The 22769-nt window shown below is 46.5% G+C and overlaps 1 long non-coding RNA gene across 1 annotated transcript; it reads left to right on the top strand.

Annotated features, from left to right (window-relative positions):
* The first annotated feature begins 9284 nt into the window (after positions 1–9284).
* LOC145794623 (uncharacterized) lies at positions 9285–10303 on the top strand. Its single transcript, XR_014334547.1, has 3 exons — positions 9285–9344; positions 9472–9633; positions 9727–10303. It is a non-coding gene; the product is annotated as an uncharacterized LOC145794623 (long non-coding RNA).
* The last annotated feature ends 12466 nt before the right edge of the window (positions 10304–22769 follow it).

Here is a 22769-nt window from a genome sequence, read left to right as displayed (position 1 = left end):
CGTGCCGGAACACTTGGTCAGCTTGTCTTTTTAGTTTTATCTTTGTCGAGAGCTTGGTTGGCAATGGTTGGTAATTTTTGGCTTTTCCAATAGCGTTTGTTAGATGAGAGAAGTGCCCAAATGCTAGGAGTTATTTTAAATTATACTAAATTAATAATTGCCCGAGTTCTATGAATAATTGTACCAAGTCGGCCTCTTGATCGGCAAGTCAACAACTTCTTTGGCTCGCAGACACTTCTTTGGTACCTCTTGGTCTTTTGTCTTGCTGAAATGCTTGATCAGCGAGTGATTTTGTGATATTAACCAATCGGTTGTGCATGTTTGGAATGCCTTTGTTACCCTTCATAACTTTATTTATTCTGTTGCTTGTCCAACCCCAAGCAAATTGCCGAAGTGGGTTGCCTAGTTTACGAAATGATCATTGTAATTTTTCTTGACAAACTGAAATGAGCATCTAAAAAAGAGGCTGCAATAAGGATCAAGTTGATGAATAAATTTATATGCAAAGATTACAAAAATGAGTTAATTGTTAGAGAGAGAAAACAACGAAATGGACCCTTGAATTTCTTTCTTTGTATTTGATTATAAAATCCATAGCATATGTAATGTTTGACATGGAAATCAAGCTTGACATAGAAAACAAAGCTTTAATTATATTGATGCAAATTACATTAAAATATAAATAAACTTGTAATAGATGGAGCAAAAGCAGAATAGTGTGTATTTATCATCTTCTTCGTTGAACTCTCTCAGACGATTCCCACGGATGGCGCCAATTGTGAGACGCATAATCCTCTCACGTGGATTGTTGAAGAAATCCAACAAAGAGATGAGTTGAACCCCTGTAGATTTGCAAAGATGAACATGGTTGGCGTCACCCAACCAGGATTGCCGGCCTGGGACACTCCGGTGATAAAGTTAGTCACTTTAATCAAGGAAAGTAAATGAAGAATTGAAGAGTGTTTGTGTGTTGTGTGTTGTAGAGAGATGATGCCTACCTCCATTCCTTGGGATCCCTCCTTTTATAGATGGGGGTGTGATATTTTCCTATGGGCTTCCTTATTTGGGCTGGGCCCATTGTTAGGACTTGTTTTGGTTACTCCCAATAAGTTGATATTTTTTGGGCTCACACAATGTCCAAAGCTATGTTTAGAAACCACCGAGGTTGTACCAACTGGGGCTATTGATGATGATGTGGTTTTGCGTTGAAATGATATCGAATATGAAATTATTCCAATGGAAGTTTTGTAAATTGTCAAAGGTGTAGAAGCCAAGGGTGTTATAGATGATGCCTTCATCTATGATGATGAAGATGGATTCATAAGGGAAGATGATGACATAGAAGAAGAATATGACCTGCAAAGTGATTTTGATATAGATGTTGATGTAGATCTTGATGTATTTCCTTTTATGATTTGGATATAATAATGAACCAAAATACTTGTCTTATTAATTCATTAAAATCATGTCATAGCTTGTTATATCTCTTTTTATAATTTATTCTTGTATATCATGTTTTATAATGTTAGCTTTTTATATATCTATGTAACAAATAATTTAAAAATCATGTCATAACTTGTTATATCTTTTTTTTTTTATAATTTAAGGCCTTATTGTATATGACATTTTGTAGTGTCAGTTGTGTTGTTTCAGTTTGCATCATGGTTCTTGGCTTGAAGCTTGGTTGGCTTCGGAAAAGGTCACTTACGAACACAATAGCAAACTCGTTGATTGTTGTCCCCTTAGGATCAACAGTTGCACTATCTTCTGTTGTCTCCTTAGGATCAACAGGTGCACTATCTCCTGATGCCACTAGCCCACCATTCGAGGATTCTGATAAGATGTAGCCACTGTTGGAAACGCAAACAATTGGCATAGGTAAGATCATTGTACTTCAAATTTGTCAATTATCACTTAACATTATTTACAATTTTCTTATTGTTATTTTGTTACCAGGGACTTCTAGGTCCACACGTGTACGAGGACCCACACTTGGAAAAGGAATACAAAAAACAATTCGATCCAAAAAAGAGAAAAAATTATATGTTCACATTGTAGACGTCCCCGAACGCCCCGGAAGGACGAGGTCCCCTGTTCCATTCGATATTGGGCTCACTATAGTTCAGACTCTCAAATTGTCACGGTTCTAAGTCTGAACCAAAGAGTCCAAATTCGGTAAATCGTTTTGAGAAAACAGATTTTTGAAAAAAGTACCAAACATGGACAGCTTTGCCAGATACAGAGTCGCCACCTAAATATTTTATTTTGGAAAAATTTAGGAAACCCTGACTCATTTGCCTAAGGCCACGTGTCCGTCATTACCAAAGTTGCCTCGGCTCGGGAACTTGGGTACGATTGGGGATGGTCACTTCATGAGCACCCTCGCTTGCCCGATCAAAGATCGGCCTCTACTAACCATGATATCTAGTTTTGAAAACTTTATGCGTTCTTATTCCGGTTATTAGCCTAGATTTACTATGTGATGCGCACAGCATACAAGTATAGACTGGATCGTTTGAATTGGAACAAAACATTTCATGTTTGTTTATTTTGAAAATGGTTTGATGGTGCTACCCGCAAGTAGGCTAAGACGTGGATTTGCCACCCTCGGGTGGGCTTTAGAAAACATGATTTTGCCACTATCTAGTGGGCTTTAAAACACACATTTGATGAATTGTTCCAATTCAAATAACCCAACCTTCACCCACAGGCATTCAGGCAGTTATATCACATAAGCATATAGCCTTATGGTAAGCATGCTATTCATGGCAGTCACTCACACGCATGCAAGGATGCTAAAGCATAAAACTTACCGAGTACTCCAAGCCAAAACAGAAGCTAATTAGAAATCCATGCATGATCCTAATTATACGGAAATGCCTAATGCAACACATGCAAAAATGCAACTATAGCAGGCTCGGCTATTCTAAACATGGCATATGAAATGCTACAGCTAACATGTATTCAACTTGGAATTGAAAATACAATGCAGTTAGTATGATGCGCCGAGCCCGGTGCATGCAAAACAGATGAATGAATGCAAACATGCTATCATACTGTATGCTAATTGAAACATGCCCTAATCTAACCATCATAAGCGGGTAAATAAAAAGGAGAAAGACGTGGGGTTGGAAGACATACATCACACACATGCACACTTATTACAACATTGCCCTCGCGCAGAGGGTCCGAATAAATAATATACAGTCCGGAATGAATATTACAGTCCAAATATGTACAAAACCCTAATTAATTAACAAATTAAATTAGGAAAGCAATAAATTGGCATGCAAGCCAGGGACTGCCTCAACTCTGCTCCGGATGATGGATGATGCATGCTTGAGTTGCCTTGTGCGAAAATCCACTGCGATGCCCCAATTAGCCTCTGTTTACAATTATTCTTGGGATGCGTGCCAAGCTTCGGAAGGCTGCTGATTCTTGATTTGCTGTAACAGAGAGCAAGAAAGGGGCATGGCAAAGTATTTTCACATATGTATGCATGACTACCCTTCAGGGAGTTTAGTCCTCGATCCTCGTGCCACCAATCACGCATCTCGATGCATGATGGCCGAGGAGTCGAATTACACGACTCAATATGAAATGAATGCAGATATGGACACAACAAGGCCTAGACTCCATCATGGATAATCCGGAGTGTCGGCGACCGAGGAATTGAGACACGTTCCGTCACTCGGAGTACGGAACGCCCCTCGTTTCCTGTGCTCGGGCTATCTCCTATCCCCAACACGATGCAATATGCATGACATGCATGAAATGCAACTAAGATACAACCTATCATGCACAATGCTGGGAAATGGCATACACGATGCATGGGATAACATGGCATACACAATGCGCTAACATACGGCCTAGCATACACAATGCTATGAAATGAAATGGCATACACAATGCAATATGGGCTTACACCAACGTGAGTGGACCTCAGCCGTACTCACATAGGAGGCCACACGATGAAAATGAGACAACTCGAAATGCGTGCCCACGTGCACGCGAACCGAGGATCGACCCTAAGGTACCAAATGCCACTCTAACAAGACATGGCAAGGCATGGAATATGGCATACTAGCATGCAAATTTCAGTAGCAAAATATGATTCAAAACGGCCCCAGAACATGGAAACATGGCACCCGATACATGGAATGAGACCTAAAACATGAAATTAGGTACATGGAATGACCTATGGCTATGCAAAGAATGCATTATTCGAATGTGAAGTGTGAAGACAGAATCAAGACAGTCCAAAAACAAGCATATTTACAGTTTTAAGTAAGGCCAAAAAGTGAACACAAATAGGGCTAAGTTAACATGCAAAAATGGCCCCAAAAGAGAGATAATGAAGCAAGTAGCAGCTGCTGGCCCTAAATGGCCAAGAGCCCTTCAACAAAGTTGAAGAGAGGCTCAAAATATGGTATTTTACAATTAGTGACCAAACCCAAAACAGTTCACATGCAAGCTTAAAATACTATGCAAAATAAGGCCTAAAGAGAGGTTTAAACACAAAGAGCAAAAAGGGAGCTTCAAACAGCAAAAGTCCCTTGATCAAACATGAAGAGGGGGTCAAAATAAGGCTATTTATAGTTCAGACCAGAGCCCAAAAACACAAGCACAAGGGGCTAACAAAACATGCAAAAGTAAGGCCAAAAGAGGGATGAAGAGGCAAGTGACAAAAGGAAGCCTCAAAAAGTGAAGAGACCTTCAAAAATGTTGAAGAACGGCTTAAAATAAGCTACTTTTCAGTTTATGACCAAGCTCAAAACAGTTTACAAATGAGCCTAAAATACTATGCAAGAAAGAGGCATACAAGAGAGGTAAAGGAGCAACTGGTATCTAGAGACCTTAAACATGGAAGGACCCTTAATCAATCATGAAAAAGACATCAAAACATGAATATTTTAAGTTAGGGTCAGAGCCCAAAGATGTAAGAAAGTATGGCTTAGATATAGAACAAAATAAAGCACAAAAGAGGGAGAATGAAGACTCATCCTTGTAGACCAAGCTTCAGCAGCTCTTGGCTTGAGAAAAGGTGTTCCTAAGCTCTGGAAAACTAGCTCCAAGTGTTGGAAAGGATGGTGGTGGTGTGGTGCTATGTGGTGGTGTAGAAAGGGGTGTGGGATTTGAGGGGTTTTGAGGGTTGGAGTGTAGAGAGAGAGATACAATGTAGGAGGCTTAGACAAGATTTTCTAACCCCTCAAATGGGAGCTGGAGGGCCTGGATATATAGGCAAAAGAGGGGGGAAAAAAGGGGGGGAATGGAATTCAAATTTCCCCCCAAAAGTTGGCCCCCCTCGGATACAAAATCTGGGGGGAAACAGAGGGCATTTTTGTAAAGTACCTGGAGAGAGGATCATGGCCGGCCGGTTTCCTAGGGTTTAGGTGGCCGGTCGGCCTTCCCTATGGTCGGTCGGCCAAGGGTCAAAACGGTCAACAAAGGTTAATGGCCGACCATGCCAAAAAGAGGGCCTCTCATGTGTGCACAACACAACCATGTGGTCAAAAACTAGAGAGAATGAACCAGGAGAGAGAAAAGGCCACTTTTAGGAGGGGTTCAAAAGGGTCACACACAATTACTGGCCGGCCATATGATATTGGTGGCCTCCCAGGTGTGTACAACACAAATATGTGGTTTGGGGCAAGAAAAAGTGGCCTTAGGGTGGTCAACATTGGCTTTCAAGTGGGAAAAACGGGCGACGGAGGGCGATGGAGGAATAAAACATGGTCGTCAGAACAATTGCTGGCCTCCCACCCTTCTACGACCTTCCTAACAATGAAACAGAGGTCCATGCCAAAAATGAACTCAAACCGATGCAAAATGGAGGTTCGGGGGCCGAAACGCGCAGCCCGAGGCCCCGAAAGCTGACTGTTAGGCACCGGAAGTGGTGTTCGACCACGAAGTTGGTTTTTTGAATCGCAGTGTCCTTCAAAAGGGAGTAAATAAGATGCATGCCAAAAAAAATGGAGCAAACGGAGGTGGTTAAGCGGTCCCGAACCGAGGCACACGGCCAACGGCTCCGAAAAACCGGAAATCGGACTCCAAACGGGCAAAATGGCCTACGACCACGAAACGTAGCCTACGGCCACTGAGAGATGATCTACGAGAACTCTCTCTCCCTTCTGGAAGAGAAACAGAGAAAATCGAGCCTGGTTCGCGAACCGAGGCAAAGCACGCAAGAGCCCCGAAGTTCGGAGGGAAGGCTCGCAGCCGAAACTTTGAAACCTCAGAACGAGCACAATATGCAACATCACCAAGCACTCAATCGGTGATGTCTGAGTCTTAAGGTCGGTCAAAAATGGGGTGTCTACAGTTGCCCCTCTTTGACAGAACTCGGAAGTCATAAGTGACAGGAGTGAATGTCAAAGCCCAGAGACGACCCATTTTTGATAAGGCCGAAGACTTAAACAAACATATAAAATAACAAAGATGTGCCCACAGGCATGCCCGCAGGCAGGGGCAAAATGCAAAATGATATGCACAAAGCCGAATGTAGCTCATGATCATGCAAATGCAGCAAGCTGCAATGAGGCAAGTATTCGCAAATAGATGCAACAGTTTTAAGCAAGAATGCAAAGCAACAACTACATTTCATGCAGTTAGGAATGCAGAGAATTTATTCAATTCTCGTCGCGTCTCACACGGAGAAGATACGATACCTGCACGATTCGTCTGGTCACACCAGCCTCAAATGAACCGTACATACAATATCGTGCCTGCAAAAGAAAGAAACTCAACAAGCACAACAGATATAACAACATAGGTTCAATGTGATATCGAATGCAGACAATCGCGGTGCCGATGGAAAAGTGCATCGCAATGTGGGAAGGAACGCGCGTGACGACGCGAGTTTAAGCACGGAGGCTCGGTGATATCAAAGAGACGTCCATAACAATGCAAGTATGTGCATGAGAATGCAAGTCACGTGCATGATAACGCAGAACAAGCGTAAACTAGGATGTATGTTTGTCCCAAAATAATGAGCAAGGAAATGCGCGTTTCGGCGAGGGCGACTCGATCGCGGCCTCCGGCTCACCTCCCGGAGAGGTTACAACATGTTCAAAAGGATATATCTCACTTTCGATGAGTAATGATGAGACACGCATCGGGAGTTGAAGCAGAGGTTCCGGCGGAGTGATTTCGCAACAGAAAGTGCACTTCTCTTGTACTTTTTCAGGTCCTGGGGACTCCAATCCTCCCCAAAATTTGCAGAGAGTTTGGTGGGCATCTTGGGAACACCACCGGCTAGTTTTATGTCAAGGGGGAGGCCAGCAGCCAGCTTTGAGGGAGAGGGGTCACCGGCCTGCCAGAAAAGGTGGCCGGTCGGCCACCTAGCCCAGATTCAGGACAATTTTATCTTTTTAGCCTCTTTTCTTTAAATACACTCATCCAAACACTTTGTGCTCACAAGTGCAGCTCTGAAAACATCTCCTCTACCTTCCCAAACCATCTTCTCTCTCAGATCTGTGCTCTACACGCGTTTTCCAACGCCCCACGCAAGTTGTTTTCGCGAAATCTTTCAGTTTTAAGCACTTTGAACCGATTAAATTTTGATTTCGGGACTTCTTTTCTCATTTTCGCCACTTGAGGTGAGTTTGTCTCAATATTTGGAAGATTTTCTCGGGAGTTGACTTTTGTTGACTTTTTCCAATTTTGGCTTATTTTTGCTTATTTTCGCCCTTTTTTGCAGATTTTCTGAAATGGCTGGTCATTTCCCCCACGGTGGAGGTCTTCCGGATGCCGGAGGTGATCCCGATATCATGGCTCTGCCTCCGAGGGTTCGACCTTTCATACCCGAGAGGTATGACCCATCGGCACATATTCTTCCGCGGGCTATTTTCTATCACTTCACCGATTTCGACGAGCGAGCACCCGGGGATCTCTTTCTGCAGGAGCCAGAGTATCACCTCTCCCATGACGCAAGAGAGGTAGTTACCTCGTTCTTACCTTTTCTGTAACATATTATGAATTTTTTATGCATTCTGTTTGCACTCTGAACACACGGTTCAATCACTTGAATTCCTGAACACTCAGCCCATAAATTGATTGTGAACACACGGCACACATCGGTTGAGGGTTGAACACGCAGCCCACACACTGATTTTCTGAACACATAGTCTGAATTGAAGGTGAACACGCAGTACACACTGATTGAGAGTTGAACACGCAGCCAAAACACTGATTGTGAGTTGAACACGCAGCCCAAAACACTGATTTTCTGAACACACAGCCCAAATTGAAGGTGAACACGCAGCACACACTGATTGAGAGTTGAACACGCAGCCCAAAACACTGATTTTCTGAACACACAGCCCAAATTGAAGGTGAACACGCAGCACACACTGATTGAGAGTTGAACACGCAGCCCAAAACACTGATTTTCTAAACACACAGCCCAAATTGAAGGTGAACACGTAGCACACACTGATTGAGAGTTAAACACGCAGCCCAAAATACTGATTTTCTGAACACACAGCCCAAATTGAAGGTGAACACGCACGCAGCACACACTGATTGAGAGTTGAACACGCAGCCCAAAACACTGATTTTCTGAACACACAGCCCAAATTGAAGGTGAACACGCAGCACACACTGATTCTGAACACGCGACTCACTTACTTTACTTTGCACGCAGCTTATTCATTTTATGCTGAAACATGTATTCATTCTGAATGTAGGTGACTTCTCGCACTGTGCGGGGACATGGCTCTACCACGGCGAGAGATTGGTACGCTGAGCTCCCGGAAGCTATTCGGGATTTGGTTGACTTGGCGGGGTTTGGGCCCTTCTGTACTGGGCTATCTCGTTGTCCTGCCAGAAGGACGTTGATGGCCGCCTTGGTGGAGAGATGGTGGGACACCACCAACTCCTTTCATTTTTCGGCCACGGGGGACTTGACTATGCCCCCGTTTGACTTTGCCGTACTGACTGGCCTTGACGTGGGAGGTTGGCCCATCCCTTACGACGAGGACATGGGCCAGTGGGAGGCTGCTTGGATATATTTGTTGGGGGTTCGCCTGCCTGTTGATAGACCTTTGGGGAGAGTCCGATACACCTGGTTCTCTTCCCATTTCTGGCGGGTGGAGATGGAGCCCGCGACTCTTGAGGAGGCAGCACAGTATGCCCGCGGCTTTTTGATGTTCCTCTTCGGGACCATTTTGTTTGCCGACAGGGGGAACACTGTTGGGCTTTATCTGTTGAGTGCTTTGGTGGACCTGTCACAGGTCAGACGGTATGACTGGAGTGGCGTCAGCTTAGCTACCCTTTATTGCTACATGAGCGCGACCTCCCGCGGACGGGGGGACTTACTTGGCGGCTATTGGAGAGCCTGGGAGGTACTTTCTGCCCTCTTGATTTATATTTCTACTCCTCATTACTTGCACATCACACATACGGCGCACTTTATACTCTGTATCGTGCACTTTGCCCTCAGCACTTCGTATTCTGCTTTGTTTTCCACAGTTGTGGGTCTATGTGTATTTCCCGACATTGGCCCCGGAGTTGGTGGTAGAGGGACCTCTCGTGACCCCGTACTCACTTGTATTTGAAGGCCAGCACCGGCCAAGACCTCGGGAGTCTCTCCTTTATCTGCGGCAGTACTTCGACACGGTGCGGTCGACGGAGGTATTTCAGAACTCTCAGTTCTTTCTGTTTTCATCTTTGATTTGTCCTGTACATTTTCGATTTCTACTTGGTTTATGCGTCTGTTATCCGTAGATTACATGGCAGCCCTGGGCGCCTTTAGGTGAAGGTCTCCGATTCCAGTTTGCCGAAGGGTGGGGTGTCTCCCGGTACAGGATCCTGTTCGAAGGGCCAGTTGGTAGGGCCTGGTTTTTGGGGGATCGCTTTTTGCGTCAGGTCTGGGGGTACACTTCTCAGGACCCTCCCTCAGCACCCCCAGTCGATATGCGGATTGCTGATAGGCTCTCTTCCCGGGATGCTGTTAGTGCTATGCTGGGTACTGATGCTTTGCTACATCTTGAGGAGGGGGATTACGCTACTTACCGTCACATATACCTGATGCCTCCATTAACGGGAGTTCGTACTCCGACGATGAGGCCTGTTGGCATGCCATCTTCGAGCCAGGCCCGGGCTCGGGCTGCAGACGCCCCTTCCACCAGCAGGGCTGGTACATCTAGAGGTGGGGGTGGATTGGTTCCCCCGATTCCTCCGACTTATCCTCATCCTGGATGGCTGGACATGCCGACCGAGTTGATGGGGTGGCAATATGGGACTACCTCTCCGATTCCGATCCCGATAGAGCCTCCGATGCCTGGCCATCGATATGTCAGAGACCCCGTCGCCGGTATGTTTTACGGCTTTGATTTATTACTCAGATACTTGGGCATTCATTCCTTTATTGATACCCTTGCCTTTGCATCTACAGCCCCCTGTTGAGTACATGGATCAGGTGCTCCAGATGGTAGCCTCACTTGAGGGGATGGTCCTGCGGAGGGAGGCGCAGTTGTCCATCATGGGATTCCAGGTACCCTTTAGTTTTCTAGCATTTATCATACTTCTGATGATATGCTGATTTCTACTGCATTGATAGGCTACTTGTGTAGAGCACATCTGACACACACCTCACTTATGTAGTTTTCTTGTATCTGCATCTGATGTACATATTTGGACTGATGTATTTAAATTGAACTCTTTATTCTCAGATGCCCCCGGTATATGCTCAGCCGCAGGCTGGGCCACCTTGGCCTTCTCGGGGAGGTGGACCATCCGGGCCTTTTCGAGGAGCTGGGCCATCTGGGCCTTTTCGAGGAGCTGGGCCATCCAGGCCTTTTTGAGGAGCTGGAGGGGGGGTCGTCTCGTAGACGCAGAGCACACATTGTAGAGGAGGAGCCCGGTGAGGATGAGGAGGAGGAGGCTGCGGATCGTCAGTCGGAGACATCTGCTGACAGAGAGGACGACTCCGGTCTTGGTTCCTGGAGTGGAGGCGAGGCTGAGGGGGATCCCGAGGATGACGACTTCGATTCAGATGATGATGATGGCGATGGTGGCGGAGAGTCTATTCCGCAGAAGAGGGCGAAGAGGGCCTCTTATTCCTGCTCTTGAGAGCATAGATGCGGCTGTTTCCTGTTTTATTTATCTTTTTGCTAGTAGTTGTAGCACATTGTACATTATCGGGCAGTTTTATTCTTTGTAAAACTTGTGCCTTTGTCTGTAAAATATTGTAACAAGCGAGGCATGATGGAATGAAACAGCCTTTGAAAAAAGTGTTGTATTTTAAACTCTTAGCATCATATCGCATCATTTTGCACCATAATGAGATTGAATGGAAATGTGCATTGTGCATTTTGCCCAGTCAGGTAGTGAAACGACGCAACAACTTAACTTTCTAAGATGTAACAAAACCTTAGCAAGTTCACAACTCGATAAGCAAAACACAATAGTGTTGACAACTCAATAAACAAGACTCAAACAAAAATTACTTTAACAAAGAGTAACAACTCAAAAACACGAAACACGGCAGCTCGACAAACAACTCAATAAGCAAAACGACAACTCGATAAACAAAACAACAACTCGATAAACAAAACTTAACAAAACAAATTGTACTTCGGACGATCTGGGCAACGGAACGCATCTGAAACAGAGGGAAATAGAGGCCTTCGACACACCTGTTGCATGGAAATGCTTGAAACTTTCTCTTGGAGGGTAAAACAGGGCTAAAGACACACATTGGAGCATGGCCGGCTACTTTTGGGAGCCAGCCGGCCAGATTTATTGCAAAGGGGAGGCCACCGGCCAGGTTTTTTAAAAAAGAAATGGCCGGCCTGCCTGCCAGAAAAGGTGGCCGGCCGGCCACTCAGCTCAGCAACCGTCAAATTTTTGACACTTGTCCCCTGAATAGTGTCTTTTCCTCTTTAAAAGCCTTAGCTCCGTGGTTCATTCAATTCATCTTAGTTTTGCACAAAAATGGAGGCGTTTCTCATTGAAAATCTCACAGCTTGGATCACTTCTCTAGATGGTTCGGAAAAGTTGAACTTCCGGGGTTTCGGCTTGAATGCACTGTTCGCGCTGAGTCGCACTCCGCTGCACCTTCCTTTCCTCCATGCCGCGGCGAGGTTTTGGAACCCGGTGACGCATGTCTTTAGCTTTGGCGGGCAAGAGGTATGTCTAACTTTTGAAGATTTTCAAGTTTTGATGGAATCTGAATGTCATGAAGAGATCTTGCCCCAGTTCCGCTTTGGCCACGCCCAAGCTTTAGGGTGGATGTGTGGACTCACCGCGCATGACGCTCGGTCTCTGATCTGTAATGGGGAACTGGATATCGGTTTGATTCATCGCATTTCTGACGCTGGTAACCGCAGCAACCATTATTGGCAAGGTTTCCGGCAATACGCCCTTTGCTTGTGCCTGCTGTCTCACTTTCTGCTTTCCCCGGGCTTTGGCAGATTTAGCATTTGTCTGATTGAAGTTGCTCAAGGCTTGAAAGAAGGAAAGAGCTGCATCGTCATGACCTTGGCCGAGACACTGATGGGCTTGGATGCTATCTATTGTCGGGAGACGACTAGATTTGCTGGGAGTCCACTGCTGCTGCAGGTAATGTTTCCCACCCAATCTTACATATGTATTTGCTCACATCACTCGGCCCTCAGGCTCGGTTTTTCTCACAAAAACCCTTTTCTCATTTTTCTCTCACCATACATCTCTCTATTCTTTATTCTCTCATTTTTCATCCCTCCCCAGGTATGTTTGATGGACAAATTGCAGGTTGTGGACTCTTGCCCAGCCTACTCAGCTCGAGGCTATTTTTTTCGACAGCGCCTAGTCGATGCCCCTGATGAAAGGTGGTGGTTTGACTGGATGTGCAATTTGTCTGCAGGTCGCATTGCTTGGCGTTGTCCTTGGCTCAATCTCCTGGCAATGAAGTATAGCATGTCCCAGCTGATCGGGATCTAGTTGATTGGTCTGACCCACTGTGTGTTCTACTTTTCGTTCCGGTTCCTGCGCCAGTTCGGTCATGATCAGATTTGCCCGCCAGAGGGGATTGAGTACCCGGCTGCTTTCCCGGTCCGAGGTGCACAACTTGCCCGATATGCCACAACATGGAGGACTAGAGAGCTCCTGGCCCCTGCTCCCACTTTCAGTTGCCCTTTGTCTGACGAGTGTTGGGACTGGCTTAATGAGGAGGCACAGGTCGGGCCCAGCTTGGCATCAGAGGCTTCGACCAGCTCTGGGAGGGGGCGCAGGGATACTTGACTTGACTATGCCCCAGATTTATTGCTTTATTAGTACTTTCAAGTTTTCTTTATGAATGTAATAAAAAGCAACTTCGATTGTATGCAAGAGTAGGAGAACTCTGTTTTGAAATCAATGAAATTGAAGGTTGTGGTACTGAAAATTTTCTGCTTTGGTCCAAAAATGGTCTTAGTTGTAAAGAGATTAATTTGAACAAAGTCAACTTTTATTAAAACTTTTCAAAACCATTTTCGATATGGATCAGAACTGGACACGCCTAAGATCTGTCACTGAGATGCACAACCCCGGATCCTAACAACTAGAAAGTTGCCCCTAGTCTGAATAGTACCGCGACACCGTGTGGCAACGGAAAGTTGCCCCTAGTTTGAATAGCACTGCACCGGAGATTGCGATAAATGATGATGGATAAAGATGACTAAGATGGTCAAAATGGACAAAGTTGATCGGGGAAAAGTTTATGGCTGAACTTCAGGATGAAGTTGCCTACATATCCCAAAGATGGGAATCAAGCCTTACGTAGTTCAGGCTTATGTTCACTTGAGTATTTTCACTCTCCTTTTACACTCTAACTTTTGCCAAGGTCGCCCTTTGCGGGTTTTTAACCTTGCGAGCTCAATTTTTATATTTTCCAATTTTTTTGTGCTCTAACTTTTGCCTAGGTCGCCCTTTCGGGTTTTCGGCCTAGCGAGCCTCTCAGGAGTAATATTTCTTCAACTTGTCCATGTTGATCGGTTGGGAAAATTCCAAGCCATCTAGGTCCATCAGAACCACAGCTCCACCTGACCAGATAGCTTTGATGATATAGGAACCAGTCCAATTAGGTCTGAACTTGCCCTTTGGGTCGTGGATGGGAGCTCGGTTGTCCTTGAGCACCAAATCTCCTTCCTTTAGATTCCTGGACTTAACTTTCTTGTTGAAAGCCCAGGCAATTCTGCGCTAATAACCTTGAACATGGTACAATGCTTTCAGTCTCCTCTCATCAAAAAGCATGAGTTCCTCAAACCTGCTCTGCTGCCAATCTGCTTCGGCTATTTGACACTCAGCCAATACTCGCAATGACGGAACCTCAATCTCGATAGGTAGAACGGCTTCCATCCCATAAACCAATGAATACGGAGTCGCTCTAGTAGAAGTTCTGATTGACGTTCGATAGCCCCACAGAGCAATGGGGAGCTTATCTGGCCAATACCGGTAGGTTTCCACCATCTTCTGCATTATGTGTTTGATATTCTTGTTGGCAGCCTCGACCGCTCCGTTGGTTTGCGGTCGGTATGCGGATGACTTATGAAAAGCCACGTTGTATTTTTCCAACAAGCTAATCACTTCCTTCTTGAAGTGGGAACCATTATCTGAAATGACCTCGTTCGGGACCCCATAGCGACAGATGATGTTATTTCTGATAAACTTCGCAACGTGCGACGCCTTCAACACCGCATAAGACTGGGCCTCAACCCACTTTGTGAAATAATCTATCGCGACCAGGATGAACTCATGCCCATTCGACCCCTTCGGAGTGACAGCCCCGATCACGTCAATTCCCCAAATTGAAAACGGCCATGGCGAAGTCATGTTGTACAGTTTCGACGGCGGGATATTCATGCGATTTGTATGGATCTGACATTTGTGGCATCGCCGAACAAAACTAACACAATCCTCCTCCATGGTGGACCAATAGTAACCCTGTCTGAGGATCTTCCGTGCTAACATTTCTCCGTTCATGTGTGCACTGCATTCCCCTCCATGGATGGCTTCCATTAGATGTTTCGACTCTTCGGCATCAACACATAGCTTATGCATTCCCAGATGACCTTTCTTATACAGCTTGCCCCCACAGATGATGAACTAAATGGCCATTCTTCTGATTTCCCTTTTGTCCTTGGCGTTCACCCCTGGCGGGTATGTTTCCTTCTCCAAGAAATTCCAAATGTCGTAATACCAGGGGTTTTCGTCCTGAACCTCATCTATAGCAGCAATCGACTCGTAGGCACGTGCAAATTTCTGGTCAATGATGACTGGACGCATCCGGACTCCGAACGAGATGTCTATCATGGAAGATAGAGTTGCTAAAGAATCTGCGAACCTGTTGTTCTCTCTTAGTAGATGAGTAAAGCTTAGCCTCTCAAACCGAGGAATTAGCAAGTCCAAGGTTTGGTGATACATCATCATCTTCTCTTCTTTGACTTTCCAGTCTCTTTTTGCTTGAGACACAACAAGGTTCGAGTCCCCGATGACGTCCAACCGTCTTGCCCCTAGTTCCAGGGCTGCTTCTAGACCAACAATGCATGCTTCATATTCTGCTTCGTTGTTCGAGACTTTGAACCGGAGTTTGAAGGCTAGAGAGATACAGGACTTGTCAGGTGCTATCAGCAACACTCCTATCTCATATCCATATTGATTTGACGCTCCGTCAAAGTACATCGTCCAAGTTTCGTCATCGATATACAAGATGGCCTCATCTGGGAATGAGTACTCGACTACTTCGCCCCTTTCCACTGGATGGTCAGCTAAGAACTCTGCCACTACTCTCCCCTTGACTGACTTGCGTGTTACATATTTCAAATCGAATTCGGAGAGCAACAGCAACCGTTGAGCTAGCCTACCCGTAAGTGCCGGTTTCTCGAAAACGTATTTGATGGGATCCAGTCGTGAAACCAACATTACGAAGTGAGCTAACAAGTAGTGCCGCAGCTTCCTGGTAGCCCATACCAAGGCTAAGCAAGCCTTCTCCAGCGAAGTGTAGCGAGTCTCGTAATCCAACATCTTCTTACTCAGATAGTAGATGGCCCTCTCCACCTTATCCTCTGATTCTTGTGTGAGCATGCAGCCCATTGTAGTCTCAGTCACTGAAAGGTACAATATCAACGGTTTCCCCGGCTTCGGTGGCGACAACATGGGCGGGTTCTGTAAATATTTCTTGATCTGTTCAAAAGCAGCTTGGCATCGGCCGTCCCATTGGAATTTCTTTCCTTTCTTTAGGAGGCCAAAAAGTGGTTCACAGGTCAGGGTTAATTTCGAGATAAACCGTCTTACGAATTGCACTTTACCCAGAAAGCCTCGCACCTTCTTTTCAGTCCTTGGTGGGGGCATTTCTAGGATGACCTTGATTTTGGACGGGTCGACTTCGATACCTCTTTGTGTAATCAGAAACCCCAGCATTTTTTCCGTTGTAACACTGAATGTACATTTCTGAGGATTCAGCCGCAACCGGAATTCCCTAATTCTTTGGAAGAACTTCTGTAAGGCGGTGTAGTGGCCCTCTCTTTCTTTGGACTTGACAATCATGTTGTCCACGTACACCTCAACCTCTTTGTGGATCATGTCATGCAATATTGTGGTCGCGGCCCGTTGATAAGTAGCTCCGGCATTCTTCAACCCAAACGGCATTACTTTGTAGCAGTATGTCCCCCACGGGGTGGTGAATGCAGTCTTTTCCCGATCTTCAGGTGCCATTACTATCTGATTGTACCCTGAGAAGCCATCCATGAATAAGAGCGAAGCATGCCCTGCTGTGCAATCCACCAACTCATCAATATGCGGCAAGGGAAAGTCGTCCTTCGGACTAGCTCTGTTTAAATCCCTGAAATCCACGCATACCCGGATACTGTCATCCTTCTTCGGCATTGGAATGATGTTGGCCAACCAAGTCGGGTATTCGGACACCAGCAGGAAGCCTGCATCGATTTGCTTGGTGACCTATTCTTTAATCTTGAGAGCCCAGTCCGGGCGGATCCTTTTGAGTTTCTGTTTGACAAGTTGGGTCTCGGGATCAAGGAGGATCCGGTGCTGTACAATCTCAGGATCGATCCCAGGCATGTCTTCGTAGGACCACGCGAAAACATCTTTGAAATCTTTTAATAAGGCGACTAAGCGCTCGCATTCCTCCAAAGACAACGTGGACCCGATCTGGACCAGCCGCGGGTCCTCCTCAGTACCAATATTCACGGTAATGATTTCATCCGTTAAGGGTTTGACAAATCTCTCCTGCTCCTGCTCAATTAAACATTGCAAAACCGGAGGAATTTCTTCCTCGTCGTTTTCATCAAAATTTTGAAAGTCTGAGTTTATGCAATAAATTAAGGGCACAGAAAAGTACTCAGAAACCACAGTTACTTGATTCTCATTAAGCACATCCAAATCGTCTGAATTCTCGGTTACAACAGACTCAAATAAGAAAGAAAAAGACGACCTGGACATAACTGTGGCATCCGGGTTATCATCCCTAGGATTACCAGACTCAGACTCAGACTCAGTCGAGCTGGAACCTGATTCCGACTCACAAGATTCGGTGGAATTAGATTCCGACTCACTACCTGACCCGGCGTTGCTGGACAAAAACCCCTCCTCGTACTGCCAAGTGAGAGAGAGTGCGATGGATGCATCCAAAATAGTTGATGGTAGGCCCGCAGCCGTTTCATCCCCAATTACGGAAACTGAGAAGTTATCTCCCAAGCACTTATGGTCGATCGGAGGATCTGAGAGTAGACTTGCCAGCGCTACCCCCATTTCAATTTCAGCGCCTTCGGAATCCACTACCTTACACTGCCCAATCTCAGCTGATGGGTCTGTCTGCTCTTCGGCAATATCATCCCCGGGTAGTTGTAGGTCGAAGAGGATCTCGAAACCTGGCATGCGCTTCTTCTCCGCGTTTAGCCACGGCTCTGGGAAGTCGCAAAATGGAAAGTCCTCCCCCTCCCTGACGAAGCGTCCGTTCAGGGTACCCCGAATGGGCCTATGCATTAATTCGAAAGGCTTCCCAGCCTGCTTTGCTCTGGCTCTTCTGGCCATTTCCTTACCCTTCCTTACCTAGTCCTCTTTGGTGGGCATATAACCCAAGCTAAAGGTATGAGGGTTGTGTGGCACTTCAGCCAATGCTGCGACGCCTTTCCGGCCGCTCCTTCCTAATCCCATCTCGGGGATGTGTTGTAACTTGTTCATGAGGCAGACGGATTGAGCACTAACGTACACCCCCTCATTCACAGCCATAATATTCTGCACCACTCGAGCCTCAGCCAAAGTGAACCCTGATAAGAACACATCCTCAGTGCCATGCTCGATTTCCAAGACTGGTGTGGACACTTCCGGCGGCGGATGGATTGATGAATTCCCGAAGACAATAGCCACCCCCTTCCCGTGAGGGTACTTCAACATCTGATGTAAAGTGGAAGAGACTGCCTTTACTTGGTGCAACCACGGTCGTCCCAAGAGTAGATTGAAGGTTGCGGGAACGTCCAAGACATGGAATTCAATGTTGTGTTGTCCGGGACCAACCTGGGTCTGAATTTTGACAGTCCCCATCACTTCCCTGCTAGTATTATCATATGCTCTGATCACCTAAGCAGTCGGCACGAAGTCCGCAGGCTTCAACCCGATTGCATATGCTGTTCTGGCTGGACAGACATTAATGGTGGACCCTGTATCAACAAGTACCACCGGTATCCACTTGTCTCTACATTCCACGAAAACGTAGAGGGGTTTGTTGTGATTTGTGCCCTCAGGTGGTAGTTCTTTGTCTGAAAAGGTTAATGCCGGGGAACCTCCTCCCGAAAAAACCAGCCCATCCAGCTGTTCTGGTGTAGTATCTATAGAGAGTTTGGCCTTGTCCATGGCAGATAAGACAGCCTGTCTGTGTACTTGCGACGCCATAAGCAGTCCCCAGATGGAGATGTCTGCTTGTATCTTCTTCAGCAGTTTCAGTACAGCTTCCTCTTCGATCTGCTTCTCTTTCTATCTCTCGGCTTCTTTGTCCTTCCCAGATGCCTCGGGTTGGTCTAGGTGCGGGGGCTTGAAGTACCGCCCGCTTCTTGTCATGTGATCAACCTCATCGAGGTACTAGGTGTCGTCTGGTTGATTGCTTCCCCAGTCTTCGTCTGTGTGGGCAAGACATAAGTCATTGTCTTCCCACCACATTCCGTTGGCATTCAAAAGGCACCTGTCTGGCTCGGGCATGTTTATACTCACAGTACTTTCAGCCTGCATGCTCACAGCATCCTCTGTTCTTGTGCCCACAACACTTCCGATCCCCTCATGGATTTTGGCTTTCCCGGTTCTCTCAGAACCCTGTTGTTCTACCTACGTCAGTGCAGTTTGTTGTTCAACTTTCCCTGCATTCACAATGCTTCTGTCCTGAGCAAAATTCTTTGTACCGGCGCTCTCCGGCAATGCACTCTGACTTTCGGCCCTTCCGGCCATCACTGGTACTCTCGCCCCTGCTTGGCCTTGTTCTGGTTGAAATTCTACAATGTCTGGTTGATCATCTAACCATCCGGTAACTTCTGCCGACTCCTCATATTCAAACCAATTGACTGTCGCATCCCTTGATTCTTGGTCACTGAAGAACTGGAGGTTGACAAGGCCCTCTTCTACAGCCGTCAGATTGTCCGTTCCTTGTTCAAATCTGTCCCCCTGAATCACACATAGTTCTGCTTTTTCTAGCAGCCCTACACTTAGCTCAGATTGGCCCACTGACAGGATGTACTCACTTGGGTCGTAGGTTTCCCCAGCAAAGTTTCCAGACTGCTCAAACCCTATCTCAACCATTCCATCCTCCTCTGCAACCTTTGTTGCGCTGTCTTCCACAGTCGCCACCACTGGCTCAGGTTGGGTTGTAGAGATGTCCAATATGCACAAGAAGTTAGTGCAGTCGGGAAGGAGCACCTCCGGCCTAGGTAGATGGGTAGGAGTAATATAGATGCTAGGATTGTAAGACACGACCCCAGTCTGGATAAGATTGACTCTTTTGGGAGGTGGAGCTTGGTTGTGTGTAGGGAGTGGATTGGTTATGATGTTAGGTTTCTTTGGAGGTAGAATCACATTTTTGTCAACGAGGTCTTGAATCTCGTGACGCAGCCTGAAACATTGGTCAGTATCATGACCGTGCTGCTGGTGATATGCACAGTACTTGGCTGGGTTGTGAGAGGGTGGAAGTGGATTTGGTAATGGCCTCGGCTCCAGGGGTTTTAGATGCCCCTTTCTGATTAAGACCCCCAGAGCCTTAGACAAAGGCATGTACAGTGGGGTGAAGGTTCTTTGGCCTCTGGGCTGGTATTTAGTGGTTTGGGTATTACTTCCGGATGCACTGGAGAAGGGTGTGGCTGCCATGGGCCTTGGAAGGGGAGGGGGAATGGTGGCGACCATGCTGACCTCCGAAGCTCTTGCGGTTACAGCGCCACTCGGGCCTGCGTTATTGTTGCGGTTAAATGTTCTCCGAGGTTGCTCCCTGTCCTAGTCAATCAGACCTTGCTTCATCGCATCCTCGATTTGTACCCCCATCTCATGTAGATCCGAAAAGGTGGGAAAGGGGAGTACAATCATCTTTTGCATCAATTTTGGTTGGAGGTTGTGCAAAATCATCCTGATTTGGTCCTTATCAGTGGGCCTCAAAGTCATCATCGATGCCTTCGCCTTCCACCGAGTTACGAAATCTGAGAAAGTCTCTTTGGGCTCCTGCCTCGTTGTTTCGAGATCACGAGTTGTAATCTCGATCTGGGTATTGTACGAGTATTGTGCGACAAAGGCCTCGGCCATTTCATCCCAACTTCTTTTTACCTCATCTTCCAATTTCGTGTACCAGATAGCGGCCACACCCGACAGGGTTCGGCCGAACAGCGAAAGCTTTTGTGGTCAGGTTAGGCCCATTGGCCGCAGTATATCTGAGAATAACCGGAGGTGGACCATGGGATCCCCGGATCCGTCGAAACGATCAATCTGCGGCATCTTGAATCTATCTGGCAACGTTACGGCCACATCGGTATATCCGTCCTCGATATCTGAAATAGCCTTTACTCCTTGTGATTTCTTGAAAAGCTTCTCGAGCTTGCTCAGTTTCAGAGCTGTATGGTCTATTTCGAACTCGAAGGGAGAGTCCGAGTGGTTGGGTGTATGGGTCTTGGACAGTTGAGGCGAAAGCGGGGGCGGAGCTGGCCCTGTTGGAAGGTCTGTGTCCTCTTAGATGTTCTGGACATTGGGTAAGGTGTTCTGGGTATTTGGCAGGGCATTCTGGACAGTAGGTGCCTGCTCGGGTAACGGGACCCCTGGTGGAGGAGGAACTTAATGTGAGGTAGATGCTGCATTTTGCTGTTGCAATCTAGTGATTAGCTCGGCCTGCTGAGCCATGACTGTGGCCTGCTGTTTAGAGAACTCTGCTTGGCGGGCAGCGTCCTCCTACATTTGTTTCATGCTCTCTTGGAGCTGGCGCATCATTTCTTCCATCCTGGCAGTATTCTGCTGATCTTGCTGACTGACTGGTATGTGTATCTCTATGGCAGAAACTGACACCTCAACCTGGCTATTCACTACTAGGGTAGACCACTGCTCTGGTAGCCTTTGTTCAGACGCACTACGCCTTCTCGGCCTTCTCCTGACAACGGGGGGTAGAGAATGGAACACTGGCTGTCCGTCAATCAGATCCTCAGATCGATTGAGCCGACGACCTCTTATCCAAAGTGCTTGGGGAATATCTACTGTGTCGGAAGCAATTGTGCTAAAACCCCTGTCCTAGCAGAAAGATAAATAAAGCAATAAGGAAATAAACAATCAGATAAACGAACAGCATAACAGCTAAAAATAAATACACAACACACGGTTGGGCATAACAATACACTGCTGATAAGCTGAATACACACTGTCCTCAAACACTGATCATTATCCCTGAATCGCTGTCCTCGAAAACTGAATCTCTGATACTCGCAAATAATTGATTCTCAAACACTGACTGATGCCCGCAGGCCTGGTGCCCAAACTCATAAAGTGATACATGCATTTCCCTTGTAGAGACGCACTCTTACAGCACATAACAGATAAGTGAGAGCCAAAACACCCCTATGTTGGGGTAGGGTTTCCCTGTCCTATTTTGTCAGGAGCTAGGGTTTCACTATGCATGCAGCGGTTTCAAACAATCTAAATCGGGTAAGCAACCTGTCCTAGCTTGGAATGGTCACTATGGATTCCGAATATGCACTAGGTCGAATGGTCAAAAGGGTGCCCCGGTAAAACCGGGGTTTGTGTTCCCATACTGGCAGAGCCCACAACCGGTCAGCCTTATGGTCATGTCTTGACAAGACAAGCCTCCGGCAAACCGTTCAGGAATAGCAAATGGCAAAAACGGTGTCCTAGGCGCACCAATGCAAATGCAATGCAAAGAAACACATAAGTGTAGTCAAAACCAGATATCATAAGTTCGAGTCAAGTTCTCTAACTCCCCAGCAGAGTCGCCAGAAACTATAAACGTCCTCGAACGCCCTGGAAGGACGAGGTCCCCCGTTGCATTCGATATTGGGCTCACTACAGTTCGGACTCTCAAATTGTCACGGTTCTAAGTCTGAACCAAAGAGTCCAAATCCGGCAAATCGTTTTGAGAAAATAGATTTTTGAAAGGAGTGCCAAACATGGACTGCTTTGCCAGATACAGAGTTGCCACCTAAATATTTTATTTTGGGAAAATTTAGGAAACCCTGACTCGTTTGCCTAAGGCCACGTGTCCGTCATTACCAAAGTTGCCTCGGCTCGGGAACTTGGGTACGATTTGGGAAGGTCACTTCGTGAGCACC

Source organism: Camellia sinensis, chromosome 7 (assembly GCF_055761805.1).
Source record: "Camellia sinensis isolate YWXY chromosome 7, ASM5576180v1, whole genome shotgun sequence".
Classification (NCBI taxonomy): Eukaryota; Viridiplantae; Streptophyta; class Magnoliopsida; order Ericales; family Theaceae; genus Camellia; species Camellia sinensis.
This window is presented reverse-complemented; position numbering and strand designations above follow the sequence as displayed.